The sequence below is a fragment of the Pinus tabuliformis genome, chromosome 4_2 (assembly GCF_031772625.1).
Source record: "Pinus tabuliformis cultivar Carrire ecotype Pingquan chromosome 4_2, CPIR1, whole genome shotgun sequence".
In the NCBI taxonomy this organism is placed as follows: domain Eukaryota; kingdom Viridiplantae; phylum Streptophyta; class Pinopsida; order Pinales; family Pinaceae; genus Pinus; species Pinus tabuliformis.
Window position 1 is genome coordinate 141,018,640 of NC_142304.1, and position 16,087 is coordinate 141,034,726.

Here is a 16,087-nt window from a genome sequence, read left to right on the forward strand (position 1 = left end):
TCATCATGCTCAGTCAAGTCAAAATCCCTTTCCTCCTCATCATCAAGACTCTACTCTGGCATCTTTTCCTTCCCTTTGTGCAGCTATTGCACCTATACCTGTTGTGCTGAAGAAGAAGGAAAAGCCCCTTCCACGTCTTGTGGAGCTAGCATTTGCCTATGAGTTGATGAAGAAAGCAAGGCCCCTTCCACATCCCATGGAGAAAACACTTGCCTATTTGCTGCAAATAATCTCCTAGTGCCCCTCTGATATGTCATGAAAATGGGCACCTCAGTAGTTCTTGTGTCCTTGGCCTCCTCATTTGTTTTCGTTGGGCTAGAAGGTCCTCCTACTTCTTGAGGCACTGGTGGAGGAATTTGAGGACCCCTGAAGATCTCATGAGAAATAAAGGTCTCCCAAGGGATGTTAAGGAGACTAAGATGATGAAGCACAATGACCTTGATCAGGGAGTAATGATAAAGGTGTCTCATCTACTGAGGATAAGGCTTCCTTTGGACAATAAAAGCCGTCTTCTCAATACTCCTGAATAAGTAATAAGGGATGTTTAACATCCTCCCCCTAGTAAAATGCATGAGGATCCTGAGATGATAAGTATATAGCCTAGAGAACCGACCCTCACAAGTGAAATACTTCATGATGTTTTTCATCATGGGGACATACTTATTCTCAAGAAACTTGAAAGGAAACAGTCATATAAGGTTCATAATAGTACTCATCTAGATCCTGGTGCTTGAACCACTTCTCCCCTACATTAGGAATCCTGGTATCATCTGCAATAATAGAAGATGAAATGGTGAAATTTATCCCAGCAAGAGTCACCCTGTTGTCATGAAGATGTGTTGCAAAAAGTCTAGTGAGCTCCAGGTGATATTGCACTCTCTCAACTTGTTCATAGAATTCATAGCAGCCAAGGTACTTGAAGCATGTGACAGCCAACTCTGAGGCCTGCAATTCGCTAAGGTTTGATGGCTCTTCTCTAATAATCTTGCCTCCCTTGTGTGGTTTTCTCGGTTGCATGGCTCTATCAGCTAGGGTATCACTACCTATGTTCTCCTCCTCATAGTCTTGGTCTTCCAGGTCCATGTTTGCAAGGTTGAGGTGTATGGAAATGAGGAATGAGGGGATGGAAAATGGGCTTGCAACTAGGAAATGAATGGAGTGGGAAATGAGAAGAAGGGTTTTGTGTCTTGAGCTCTTGGGGAAGAGAAACAAAAGGGAATGTGAAGGAATAATGGGAAAGAGGGAAAAGGGATAGGGTGATTTTAGGACTGTAGGGTTGGGTGCTAAGAGGAATAGGAAGGGGTTAGGGTTTATGTATAATTAGGGAGAATTTAGGGTTTCGAGATTACAAATGACCAATGATGCTTGTAACTTAGATTTAGCAACCCAAAACCAAGATGAAGGACATGTACTTACTTGTAATAATGGAGAGAAAAACAAATTTGAGCTCTACTAGAAGTTTTGGAGGTTTTTGGTCACTTCTAGGAAAAACGCAACGCCTTCGATTAGAAGCGCAACGCCATGACAAAAGAGTAGCACCTGTTCATTTTTGTTTTGGGAAAATCGGGGAAAAGCGCAGTGCCGAGTGAAAATTGCAGTGACTACCTCCAAAAGCGCAATGCTAGTCTGTTTCAACCAAAAATGTAGCGCCTCTCTGCCAAACGCGTAGTGCTGGGATTTTTTCGCTCAAACTCACTCAAACTCACCTTTCTTTCTTCTCCCTTTCACTTCTTGCTTGGAAAATGAAGATAATGAATTTGAAAATGAAGTATGAGGGCTTAAATAAAAGAAGATTTTGATTTTTCACTTGAAAAACCCACTTTTTCAATGTTTCTTGTTCTCCTTTAATGCCTTTTCCTTCTTGTGTTTTTGCAGGTGGATAAATGCTCAATTTGACCTGAATTTTTGCAGTGTTTCTCTGTCTAGCAGCAAGGAGAAATGCTCTGGTGTAGTTGAGATCAATTATTACATATAGGAACTTAAAATTACATATGAAATACAAATAAACTAAAATACTTTGTTTTCACCTCAAAAACATGTTTTTGAGGTGAAAATTACATTAGTTTAAAAAGATAATAATTTTAGTAGCTATGACTTACAAGCCATCATGCTTGATTTATTGATCATCCTCATACCCTTTCTGACCTTTATTTACACTTTGAAATCAATTTCTTGACCTTGGTGATGAAACCCTATACCTAATGAAATCATGCCCTATGACCTAATGAAATGAACTGCAGATTGATTATGAAACCATAACTGAAGACAATTTGAAGAAGGATCAACAAGTATACTCTATGAGGGAAAGATTTTCTGAAGAGAAAACAACCATCAGTGGATCAGTATATCATGACCTAATGGAATGATGCAAAATTTTCAGTATGAGATCCCTACTATGAAAATGTAAAGAGTGAGTTTTGATCCCTGATGGAAGTATGCAGATACTCACACTAACACATTCCACAATAAATGTTTTTGTGAAGTCCAGTGTAGCTAAGACTGGTGCTTGGCACATTGCCTCTTTAAGATGTTCAAAGGCCTTTGTTGCTTCTAGAGTCCATGAGAATGCATATTTCTTCAGTAATGTTGTTAGAGGTGTTGCTATTCTCCCATAATCCTTAAAAAACTTGCGATAATACCCTGTCAACCCGAGGAATCCTCGTATATTCTTTATGGATATGGGGATTTTCCATTCCTTAATGGTTTTAATTTTTCTAGGGTCTACCTTAACACATTCATGAGATATAATATGACCCAGATATTCCACCTCTTGTACTCCAAAGAAACATTTGGAGATTTTCACATATAATTGTTTCTCCTTCAATAGTTTAAACACCATGTCAACATATTGGACATGATCCTTCCAAGACTTGTTGTAGATTAGTATATCATCAAAAAATACTAACACAAATTTTCATCAAACCTTGAAATGTAGAAGGTACATTAGTAAGGCCAAAAGGCATGACCAAAAATTCATAATGACCCTCATGAGTTCTAAATGTTGTTTTTGGAATGTCATCAGTCTTCATTCTGATTTGATGATAACCTGAACGAAGATCCAACTTGGTGAAGTAAATTGATCCATGCAATTCATCCAATAATTCATCAATGACAGGAATGGGAAATTTATCTTTAATAGTGAGCTTGTTGAGCTCCCTATAATCTGGACACATGCGCCATGATCCATCCTTCTTGTGAACCAATACTACTTGAGCAGAGAAAGAACTTTGACTAGGTTGAATTATACCAACCTCTAGCATTTCTGCAACCATACGTTCAATTTCACTCTTTTGGACATAGGCATATCTGTAAGGCCTGATGTTTGGAGGAACACTTCCTAGAATCAAATTGATAGCATGATCATGATCATGAATAGGTGGGAGGCCTTTTGGAGTCTCAAATACCTTGGAATGATTATCCAAGACTTTTTGGAGATCTGGAGAAATGGATGATTTCGATGTGGGAACCTAGTGAACATAATTGTGCAATTATGCCTCATTGTTCTTTCTTTATAAGCTTTGTCATTCTGTTAGAGCTAATTATCTTTCTTGATTTCCCTGTGATACCCCTTAATTCAACTTCCTTTCCTTCTGCAGATAATTTCATGAAAAGTTCTTGAAAATTAAAAGCTATTGTACCCAAGGATTGTAGCCATTGGACTCCTAGTACAACATCAGCAGCACCCATTGGAATGGAAAGCATTGGGCTATTCAATACATATTCTCCCATGGATAGCTTGATATTATGGCACTTTCCTGAGCAATTTATGGTTCCTCCACTTGCAACCATCACTTGACACTCAGGTGTTGGATATAGGAAGCAATTCAATTCCTTCGCTATCTTACAATGAATAAAATTATGGGTACTTCCCGAATCAATCAACACTGTTGCCTTTTTATTCTTGATATGCCCTTCTATCTTGATAGTTTGAGGAGTGGTAATTCCATACAATGCATTACAAGATATGGTCAGATTCATTTCTTCTTTTTCTAGGGTTTGTTCCTGGTGTATATCCTCTTCTTTTAACGTTTCTTATTCCTTTTCTTCCTCCTCTTCACAATCTATGTAAAATAATTTATTCTCAGCACACTTATGGCCTTTAGTGTATTTGCTCTTACAATTGTAACAAAGCCCTTTTGCTCTTTTTTCTTCCAATTGTTTTGGTGTCAACCTTGTAGGTTGTGGATGGCTAGGGGCAGTAACACTTCCATCTTTATGATTGTGAGTGATAGGCTTCCTTGTTGCCATAATTTTTCTTTCCATTTTTCTTGCCAACCTGAATGCCTTCTACAATGAATCTAGTTCCCAAAGGCGAACCTCATGTTGGATGTTATCTTTTATAGTCCCTATGAACACATCAATCATATGCTCCTCTGGAATATCTTTTACCCTTATATTCAATTTTTGGAAGTCCTCAATGTGCTCCATCATTGAACCCTTTTTTTTTAGATTTATCAATTGGCTAAAAAATGTGTTCCTTTTTGTATCCTCATAATGTGCCACCATTTCATCCGTAAAAATAGCCCAAGTGAAAATTTGTTTACGATAGAAAAGCCATCGATACCATACAAAATGATTTGGTTCCAAATATAAAGTTGCAATGCGTACCTTTTGTGTGTTTTGCACATTATGGAGATTGAAAAATTGCTCCATTTGTAGTATCCATGTTACGGGATCCCTGCCATTAAAATTCCTCATATCGATCTTTGGAAGATGGTGGTTCTTCGATCCAACGTTAGAGTCTATGAAATCATGATTAACATTTATTTTGTTCTCATCACAAGTTTCCTTTACTACCCTTTCGCCATTAGTAAGAATTTCTTGTAGAAGCTTTGTCAAATCTGTCTTCAAATCTTCCATGCTTGTCTTCAAATTTCCCATCTTAGCTTCCACGCCGTCCATCTTAGCTTCTACGCCTTTCTTTAAACCATCCATCTTAGCTTCCACGCCTTTCTTTAAACCATCCATCTAGCTTTACGTCTTTCTTTAAACCATCCATCTTATTTTCTGTTACGTTTTGTGTGAGTGAAATTTGTTGCACTTGGTCTCGTAATTTTAATATATCATGTTGCATTTCTTCCTCTTCTTCATGAGTCATGCTAGAGATTTCAAGTTGTTTACTAGGTGTTTCCATTTTATTTCTTCAAGGCATCAATTACCGATAATAATGCTTCACTATGCCCTTTGAATTCCTTCAAACTAATTTTTCAAACCAAGCTTATGAAAAAAAAAAAAAAAAAAACTACACACCTTTTTTCACTTTGTAGGAGCTTGATATTGATTCTGATGTATCTCTGTAATTTTGGATCTCCCAGTTCTGAAATTTCTTCCTGCAGTAACCCTTTGAGTAATATTTCTAACCCCGCAAGTCTGATCAAGATTGGATTCTCCAATGAAGATTTATGCCAAATCTCCCACAATGACCTAAATATAGACTTGTTCAGTAGAGTGAACTTGTACGACGTGCCGTAGGTCACTGTTTCAACCTTAGGTTCTGAAAATGGTGCCCAAAAAACTACAATGTGTTCTCTTTCTGCAACTTCTTATGAAAATTCAATATGATGCTCAAAGAGAATGTTATGACGATTTTCCCAAGGTGACCTGTTTGAAATGCCATTCGGGGGTCTACAAAAACCCTAACTTCCTCAGATTATATCTTCGAAAATATAGCGAGACAGGATCTGAAATTCAAAGCCAAGGTTCAGACCAATTTTCTTCTCAAATGGGTGTTTTTTTTAGCTTCTGAAACTTTGTAGAGAAAGCGTTATAGCAAACATTCCATGATTACCTGTTTTAGATGAAATTTTGTAGCTTTCAAAAACCCTAACTTCCTCAGATCATATCTCCTAAAATACAGCGAAACAAGATATTAAATTTGTAAGTAAGATTCAACAAGATTTCGTCTCAAATGGGTTTTTTTCGCATATGAAAAGTCGCATAAAAAAATTTATACGAAAATTCCACGATGACCTATTTGGAGAAGTGAAACCCTAGAATCCAAAGCTTTGATACCAAATGTTATGAAACCAACTCACAAAAATATAGAAAAGATAGGTCAGCGCCTTAGAATTTAGCCTTTTCGAGGGGGCAACCTCCTTTACATTACACAAATGAACAATTCTTGGATGATACAAATGACAAAAACTCCTTTCTATATATAGGAGTCTAAGGGATCACAATATAACCAAACCGACCTAACAATAATAATATAAAGGCACAAAAATAACAATATTGGGATTCTATGGGGCACAATAATAACAATAAAGGATACAATGAAAATAGTAATGGGGGAATCACTAGTATTATAGGGACCTAACAAGAGAGAGAATTTTCTACAATCAAATATGAAATTTTCTGTGGTAAAAATATGGAGTGAATGCGGGTCAAACTACCTAGAAAATATCAATTCTTGTGCCAGTCAACTTTCCTTCAAAATATCAAACTTTTCCTAGTAAAATAAATTCAAAACATGAAGTCAAACAATGGTCAAAATCTTCAACTAAAAAATTCAACGCAAAAATTCAAACTAGCCTCTAAGACCCTCGCATGTGTGAAGAATAACAATTTCCTTAGACCTATACAAACCAATCAAAGCAAGAGAAGGAAGAAGAATGTGTTGTGTGTTATCAAAATGAGCTTGAGGTCAGTTGTATTTATATATGCTAGAGGAGGGCTAATTTTTCTTTAGGTTTTTCTTGACAGTTTTGAAATTATGGGCTTCACTTCAAAAATACACTTTCCTTTATCAAAATTGGTCTTCTCAGAAAGAGGAATGTAATCCCATTATTGGAATTTGTCACTGAGCTTCCAAATTAACACTCCCTCTTAGCTAGGGAAAAATTCAAATTGCATCATGTAATCATCACAAGTATCCTATAATCAAATCATGCCCCACATCTGCTTGACTCTATCTACTTAATCATCCTCAAATCTAAAGAAGAAGAATCATAGGAGAGCTTCAGCTACCACCCTCTATCCATCAAGGAGCCACTGCTAACACCCGGAATAACTACCAGTGAGGAGGTAATGTTTCTACTTGGGAATCTCTACCAATGGGGAGCTAATTGTATGACCCGTGAAACCTCTGCAATGGGGAGCCAATGCTACTACCTGGGAAACCTCTTCTAGCTGGGAGCCAATGCTACAACTTGGGAAACCTCTTCCAACGGGGAGCTAATGCTACGACCTGGGAAACCTACAAACAATAGGAGGGGTGTCAATTAACTTACAAGTTAAGGATCACACTTATCTGATTGCCTGGAAATAATAGGAGGGATACCACTTACCATAAAAGGTAAGGATCACACCTATCCTATTATATGTTGATCTTACCAACTTGACCTTTAAAATTCAATGTTAGAACACTTGCATCTCTATCTTGAGTAGATGTCACTTACCATAAGTGGTAAGGATTTCTCTTGACTCAAGCAGCCAACACCCATTGGCCAGATTGGTGGGAAAGACAAATGCCAACTGGGTTATACTCCAGAAAATCTAGATGTCCCACAACCCCAAGAGATATAAGGCTCAATTCCTCACCATGGGAGCTCAAATATGGGGGAAGATCATAGCTCATTGTCCTTGATCAACCTAGACCCTTACTTAGGAGGGTCACATCCATCAATACGTGTTTCTCTATGTATGCAATCTTCTCATCAGTCAAAGTATGACGAAATCCCTCATCCCAATCATCATCGATCTATCCATATAATCTCATATCTCTGGAATTATATCTTAGACCACAATCCTTCTTATGCTTTATCATTAGAGGCTCACTACCTATCAGGAATAGATCATCAATATATAAAATCAAAATCAAATTCATATCTTGGACCAGTTTGAAGTGGAGGTTAAAATTGACACTGCTTCTTATGAATCCAAACTTCACTAAGTAACTGTAAATTCAGGCATACAAGGCTTGGGGAGCTTACTTCAAACCACACAATTCTTTCTTCAATATGAAAATGTGAGTATTCCTAATGTTATGCTCTTAACCTGCAAAATGATACCCAATACAGAATATGCGAAGAAAAGATACCCAGAACACAGAATAGCAATGATTTTATTATTCAGAGAGTAATGTTCACTTGCCTCTTCGAGGGGGCAACCTCTAATAGAGCAGAGCTCGATTACAAAATAAGACACGATACTCCTCGCAGGGAGTCTCTATCCTTTATATATGACTCATACATGCAATACCACGGGCCAACACCGTGGGTTTTATTAATAACATCTATCTAATACTACTGCCCATTTGCAACTAACTGTGGTCCCATCATTAATTGCGGGTTAACCACTTACAAATATTAATATGGGCTTTATTGAATCTTGACTATGATGTGATCCCATGACATAAATAAGGGGGTTAGGGTGGGACCCTAACATGCCCTCCCCCTTAAGACTAGCCTTGTCCTCAAGGTTGAAGCTGCGGAAACTGCTGAAGAATAGTGGCTGGTTCCCAAGTTGCATCTTCCGGAGAGGTGTCTTTCCATTTGACGAGGACTTCCTTAATCATGCGACCGCGCAGATGTTTGTCTCTTGTGTCTAGAACCTGTTCGGGTTGAAGCCAGATTGACCCTTCTTCGTCCAATTCAGGTAGACTGGTTTGAACTCGACAATTTTTCCCGATCACTTTCTTGAGGCACGATACATGGAAAACTGGATGGATTTTTGCAGTAGGTGGCAAAGCCAACTTGTAAGCCACTTCTCCAATGCGCTGAAGTACTTGGTATGGTCTGTAGAATTTTGGAGATAGCTTCTGACAACCATTGTCTTTGAGTGATGTTTGCTTATATGGTTGCAGCCTCAAAAAGACCTGATCCCCTTCTTGAAATTGGCGCTCTGAGCGATGTTGGTCTACCTGTTGCTTCATGCGGTTCTGAGCTTGATGAAGATTCTCTCTAAGATGGGCGACCATGGTTGCGCGGTGTTGTAGGAGTTGATCCACTGCTTGTACTTTGGAGCACCCCTTGAGATAAGAGGTAGGGGAAGGCGGAAGTTGACCATATACTGCTTCATAGGGAGTCATTTTGGTGGTGGCATGTTAGTTGGTGTTATACCACCATTCAGCCAGAGGTAACCACTGTACCCAAAGGTGTTGCTTTTCTGAAGTGAAACACCTAAGGTAGGTTTCTAGACATTTGTTGACGGCTTCAGTTTGACCATCCGTTTGCGGATGATAGGAAGTACTGAGTTTTAATTGAGTGCCTTGTATCCTGAAGAGCTCCTGCCAAAAATTACTGGTGAAGATCGGGTCGCGATCAAACACAATAGAAGTGGGCATGCCATGCAATTTGAAAATCTGATCCATGAAATATTGAGCGACCAAAGTTGGTGTAAATGGGTGGGGTAGGGCGCAGAAATGAGCATACTTCGATAGTCGGTCCACAACCACCATGATGACTAACTTGTTCCCGAACTTTGGAAGACCTGTAATGAAATCCATAGAAACTTCCGTCCAAATTGATGTCAGAATGGGCAATGGTTGTAATGTGCCTAGAGTGTTGACGGTTTCCCCTTTGTGGCGTTGACAAACATCGCATTCTGCTACAAAAGTAAGGATTTCCTTTTTCATGCCTGTCCAAAAAAATGATCTTCTGGTGCGAGAATACGTCTTCTGGAAGCCCGAATGTCCTGCAATGGGCGATGAGTGCAATTCTGCCAAAATGCGACCTTTGAGGGTGGATGTTGGGGATATTATGACTCTGTCCTTGTAGCGAAGAATCTCATCCTGCCACGAGTAGCCCTTGGTGGAATTTAGATCTACCTGCAATTAAGAAATGAGTTGGGATAGCCCGGGGTGTGAAAACCATTCCTTGCAAGCCTCTTCAATCCATTCTGGAATGGGGAGGGAAATTGCTAGCAGAGTACTTTCTTCCTCAAATTGGCGAGATAATGCATCTGCTACACTATTTTCTTTCCCTTTCTTGTAAATGATCTCATAATCATATCCCAGCATTTTGGCGAGCCATTTATTTTGTTGTGGGGAGGATAGGCGTTGCTCCAAAAAATATTTAAGACTGTGATGGTCTGTGTGGATTTGGAAACGTTGCCCCAATAAGTAAGGTCGCCAGGTCTCGACTGCATGTAAGATGGCCATCATTTCTTTTTCGTAGGTAGATTGGCCCAGATTCCTCCCACTTAGTTGTTGGCTTGTGAAGGCCAAAGGTCACCCTTCCTGCATTAAGACCACCCCAATACGGTCCCCGAAGCATCACATTCAATGACAAAGGATTTGGTGAAGTCAGGTAGTGCTAACACTGGAGTGGAACACATGGCGTTTTTGAGAGCGGTAAAAGCCTGTTGTGCTTCCTCATTCTAGAAGAAGGAATTTTTCTTTAGGAGTTGAGTGAGGGGCTTCACTATGCGGCCATAGTTGTGGACAAATTTACGATAATAGCCTGTGAGACCCAAAAATCCTCTCAAGCTCTTCAAGGTCTTAGGTTGAGGCCATTCTTGCATTGCCTGGATCTTTTTGGGGTCCACCTTGACACCTTCACGCCCCACAATGTGGCCCAAATACTCAACTTCTTCCATGCCAAACGAACACTTGGACATCTTGACAAATAATTTATGCTTGCGGAGCAGGTGTAAAAGTAGATCTACATGCTGAAGATGTGCAGCCCAAGTGCCACTATAGATGAGGATGTCATCGAAGAAGACAAGGAAAAATTTCCTGAGATATGGTTTGAGAATGTGATTCATAAGACTCTGAAAAGTAGAGGGGGAATTACAAAGACCAAATGGCATGACTAGGAACTCATAATGGCCTTCATGAGTTCGGAAAGCAGTCTTGGGAATGTCGACTTCCTTCATGCGAATTTGGTGGTAGCCTGAGCGAAGATACAGCTTAGTGAAGAATTGAGCTCCATTGAGTTCGTCCAGCAAATCGTCAACCACCGGAATGGGAAATTTATCTTTGACTGTCAACTTATTGAGGGCCCTGAAGTATGGACACATCCGCCACTCCCCATCTTTCTTGAGCACCATGACCACTGGGGATGAATAAGGACTAATGCTGGGACGAATGACACCTGCTTCCAAAAGTTCCTTGATGATTTTTTCTATTTCATTCTTTTGGGTGAACGGATATCTGTATGGCCGCACATTTGGGGGTTGGGCCCCTGGAACCAAGTTGATGCTATGATCATGTTCCCCTCATGAGGGTGGAAGCTCATGAGGCTTGTCAAAGACCGGCAGATGGTTATTTAAAATCTGTTGCATCTCAGGATGAATTGGCAGAGACTTGGTTTCGACGACTTGGATGGCATTACATTGAGCTACCACTCCATGATTGCCCTTTTTTAACAACTTTTCCATCTGATGCGAGCTGATGATAGAGGGGGCTCCCGCCTGGAGTCCACGGAGGGTATGTGTGTAGTTGTTCTGCTTAAAACTCATATATAACTCCTGAAAATCCATTGTGATTTGCCCAAGAGTGCGGAGCCATTTACCGCCGAGGACAATGTCGCAACCCCCCATGTGTATGGCAAACATGTGGGTTTTCAACTGATAATCCCCCATTTGAATTTTGAAATTTTCACAGCGGCCTTCACATTTCATTGTGCCCCCATCCGCAATTTGGACTTGGAAGTTAGAAACTGCTCGTACAAAACAATGCACTGCTTCTGCGATTTTTTGATGGATGAAATTATGGGTACTTCCACTATCAACCAAGACTACTACTGGGCGATGTTTAAGAAAACCCCTGATTTTGAGAGTTTGAGGGGAAGAAATCCCTGCCAACGCATGCAGAGAAATAATTGGTTCGTCAGAGACATTCTCCTTTGGGTTGTCTTCTTCTAGCGCCTCATGTTCCTCAAGTGGTGGATCTTCCTCTGTTGAGTTGTAGTCAGTGGCATCTATTTGAAAAAATTTGGGCTCCTTGCATTTATGACCTGGGGAGTATTTTTCATCACAGTAGTAACATAGTCCTTGCTTCCTTCTTTCGGCCATTTCCACAGGTGACACCTTTTGGACCTTAAGTGTTTGAGTCGTGTTGTGAGCCTGTGGGGGACGACCTTTAGCGGGGAAATTTGGGCGACTGTATTGGGCTGCTAATGCATGTTCCACATTACGGGCTACCTTGCAAGCCTCTGTCCAAGTGGGAGGGTGGTGCAGTAAGACTTGAGCTTTGATGGCTTCTTTAAGACCACTGATAAAACATTCCGTGTAGAACACATTTGAGAGACCCCAAGTGCGGAAGGCTAAGGCTTCAAAAGTTGTAATATATTCATCCACTGTACCTGTCTATCGGAGCTCAGTAAGACGACCCAAAAAAGAGTCCTCCTGTTCAAAACGGTCTCAAAGAGCTTTGGTAAATTGGGTCCAAGTCTTAAAAGGTCCATTGCAACGTTGATGCCATTCCCACCATTGCCACCATTCATTGTCCAAGTACATGCTCCCCAACATAAGCTTTGTTGCATCATCTAAGATATGAGTCAGTTTGAAATACTGCTCCATTTGTGCTATCCATGTGGACGGGTGAGAACCGTCAAATTTGTGCATATCCAACTTGGGAGGTCACTGACTGGGTGGTGGGTGGGTGTGCCAGACGTGAGGAGAGTGGCTAGACTCACCCTCATTGTATTCATTGTCATTATACTCCTCATCATGGGCTAGCTCCTTGCCCTTCAGGATTAATTGCTGGACCTGGAGACTTAGTCCGGTAAGCTGCTTATTGATGGATTGGACGGTTTCTTCAAGTTTGTCCATTCTGTCATTGGCCATTGCTTGAGCTCTAGTTTCTACCATACACCAACCTGATGAAAAATTGGGACCGCCGTGCTCAGCTCGTCGTCCTGATTCTGATGGGCTAGATCACCAATAAGCGCCCTGGAAGATCTCAAACTTTTTTTTTTTGAAAACTCCTAACGGAGTTTTACTCCTTCCTGATCAATACTGCAGTCGCCAAATCCTCAAAATGTTAATGCGGCCAAAAGTCCTGCGAAAATTATACCTCGGTATAGGAACCCTTCACAACAACTCTGATCTGGTGGATCTGAGAGATCTAAATGGCGGATCGGATAGCTTTGGGCGGCGGAACAGACTGCTGCTGCGGATCGGCTGGCTCTAATAGATCTGAATGACTGATCTACGAACTCGAGACTGCGGGACTGATGTCGGCTGCTGCTGCACCCCGTTGCACCAGCGGATCTGGAATAGATGATGCGCGATCCCCCGATAGAAAAGGGAACTATGGTCTTGAGGAGTGTCAGGTGCTACAGATCGCAATATACATAAGGGTATGGCAGTAGTACTCGGCCCAATGTTTCAGGGCTCTAACTAAGGAGGATCGACCGTACCCTTAGCCGTACAACCTGACTACCCTATCGTACGGGTGAGTAATCTCTCCAAGTGTTGTTCTCAGTGTACTGTAGCCACAAGACGGCCGACGGTTTATCTATGGCGAGGTTTCAAGAGAGCCTAAGGGCTTCCGATATACCCAGAGGGTACGTGGAAGACAGTCTGTGCGTGGTTCTGTCTAATGCGCTACTACTCGAAGGGGTACCCACAGGGGTTACAAGGGAGTCCAACAGACGTGACCACCTCTTGTATTTCTTGCATGCATGCCTCCCCAAATCTGCAAGTTTATGCGCTCAACGACATATCCTGTGGTTTAAAGACGCCGGAACACGTCTCTAGCCAAATTTTTTTTTTGCTAAGAATTGGAGATCCCACCGGCCCTGGAAAGTGCTCTGATACCACTTTTTATGCTCTTAACCTACAAAATGATACCCAATACAGAATATGCGAAGAAAAGATACCCAGAACACAAAATAGCAATGATTTTATTATTCAAAGAGTAATGTTCACTTGCCTCTTCGAGGGGGAAACCTCCAATAGAGCAGAGCTCGATTACAAAATAAGACACGATACTCCTCGCAGGGAGTCTCTATCCTTTATATATGACTCATACATGCAATACCATGGGCCAATACCGTGGGTTTTATTAATACCATCTATCTAATACTACTGCCCATTTGCAACTAACTGTGGTCCCGTCATTAATTGTGGGTTAACCACTTACAAATATTAATATGGGTTTTATCGACTCTTGACTATGATGTGATCCCATGACATAAATAAGGGGGTTAGGGTGGGACCCTAACACCTAACTTGTACATCAAATCCCCGAGGTCATGCAACACATACCTCTTCCTTTAACCTTTCAATGCTTCCATTTACTTCATACTTCACCTTATATATCCATTTGGAAGTTTCACCATGCCATACATCATTATTCATAATTGATTCTTCGACCTTAGCATCCTTCCAAACCTATTCTCTCACATCTACTTCATTTTTTTGGAATTATCATCGGCCTTGATCCTATTAAATGGGAATGATCCCCTATAATTCTCCTTATTTTGGTACCATGCCTCATTTTGATGATTGGTGTTGTGGATTGTTGCTAAAAGAGGTCTTCCAGTGACTCTATATTGTCTTCCCACTCTATATCCTAAGATAAATGCATCTTTCATTCAGGATCCCTAAATTCAGAAGAGGACCTTTCGGTTAAAGAAGGTTATTCTCATTTCTTTGTCTTCCAAGGTAGAAATAGATATTAGGTTCTTCTTTAGATCTAGAACATACATCACTTCATGAAGAATAATATATTTTCCATAGTTCAAATCAAATTTTACAGTACCAAAGACCTTCACTGGATATGTAGATTGTCCCCAAGAATAATCTTCAAACTCATCTCCCTCTCAACCAAATTTGAGAGGAATTCCTTATACCCGGTGAGGTGTCTAGAAGCCCCACTATCTACCATCCTACTATTATATGAATCCATAGGAGAAGAACTAGACAGAGCTAAAATAATGATGTATTTATATTTCCTAATAACTATGTTACTTTCATACTTGGAATTTCTTGACTTCTTTTAAGGATGAATACTTTCTTCATGATCATTCATAGTATCTCTTCTTCTTCAATCGTCTCTCCCTCTTCTATCATCTCGCCTTGTTCTATCATCACTTCTTCTTCCATCATTTCTTATTCTTCTATCACCGTACATGTTATTGTTGTAGTTTCAATCAGATCTTGGATCATCTTTCTTTCTCGAACAGTCTCAGGCATAGTGACAATGCTTGTGATAATTGTAACATTCAATATCCCTTGATCTTCTATTAGATTCTTTTGACTCGAGAGAGGGCCTATCTGAACTATATGTTCTTTCTTTTCTCTTTTTCTTCTTATCTTGAGTAACAAATGCAACAAGCTCCTCTTCTCCATGTTTATGAATTCTCCCTCTTGAAATCATCCTGGATTCTTCTTGAGTGAGATTCCAAACAATTTCATCAAATGATGTTAATGAAGGTTTCCCAAATAGGATGGAGACCTCTAAGGGTTACTACCACAAGGTCCTGGGCAGGCATAGTTTCCCCAACTCTCTGTAATTGATCCCTAAGGTGAGATATCCTCATAATGTAATATTGCACAATCTCTTCTTTATTAATCTTCGTGTCTTTCATTTGATCTTTCAAGCTGATGATTTCATTCTATTTTTTGACTTAATACATGCCAGGTATCTTATCATACATCTCCTTAGAATTATTCAAATTTCCAACATAGGCAAGTAAATGATCTTGTAAACGATCAACAATAATTTTCTTTGTTATTAACCCACCTTTCTTTTACTTGTTCTTAGCAATAGCAGGAGCACTTTCCAAGGGCTCGGGAACTTTTCTTTATATGAATTCCAAAACATCATTATCGTTTGATATGATTTCCAACCTAATCTTCCATGCAACAAAGTTATATGAGCCACCTAGCTTCTCATTTTCCTTGAAGTAAGAGGTTGAAATCTTGAATGATTAGATGTGCTCCTTCAAATTTCCATAGATGATCGCTTCAACTCTTGTCTCCTTTGGGATTTGTCCTTCATCTTAGATCTGATACCATGTTAATTTTTACACTACTCTATGATGTATTAATTACTTAAACCCAATTCAATTATTAAATTAGAAATATTTTTAACAATAATTATTCCATTCATCATCAGTAATTGAATATAGAACAGTAAATGAAATAAAAATAGGAGACAATCAACACATCAACAAGAGACATCAAATTGGTCAAA